Below are 685 nucleotides of genomic sequence, written 5' to 3' on the forward strand. Positions count from 1 at the left end.
CAGCAAGAGAGAGTACTCAGGAATCTTTAGGATTCAGTCCAGCTGAGTTAGTTTTCGGACATACACTTCGGAGTCCACTTCAAGTTCTGAAAGAGAAACTTTTGGACTCAAAAACAACCCCTAGAGAGAATATTTTGGATTATGTTTCTAGGTTTCGTGAACGGTTACACTGTTCACGTACTTTTGCTAGAGAGTTTCTTGGTGCCTCTCAAAAATCTATGAAACAACATTATGATCGTTCAGCTGTTAAACGCTACTTTCGGATTGGTGACAAAGTTCTGGCTTTGCTACCTGTACCAGGCTCTGCCCTCGCTGCTAAATTTGAGGTCCTTATGAAGTCTGTGAACAGTTAAGTGATACTGATTATGTGATCAGGACTCCTGAAAGGAGAAAGAAAACCAGGGTGTGTCACCTAAATATGTTGAAACCCTACTATACTAGAGACACCCCTGGAGCTGTCACCTCAAACAAGCCTGTAGCATCATCTAGTGACAGTTCTGCACTAATAGTGACAAAAGCCCTTAAGTCTGACCCGGGTGAAGATGGTCTAACCCTTCGACCCAATTACCACCAGAATCCTCGGTTATCAAACTCAGAAATGTTGAAGTTGTTGCCTCAGCAGCTGCAACATTTAACAGAAACTCAACAAGGTGATATCTTGTCGTTGGTAAACAGTTTCCCTTGT

This window comes from Austrofundulus limnaeus, unplaced genomic scaffold, assembly GCF_001266775.1.
Source record: "Austrofundulus limnaeus strain Quisiro unplaced genomic scaffold, Austrofundulus_limnaeus-1.0 Scaffold457, whole genome shotgun sequence".
Classification (NCBI taxonomy): Eukaryota; Metazoa; Chordata; class Actinopteri; order Cyprinodontiformes; family Rivulidae; genus Austrofundulus; species Austrofundulus limnaeus.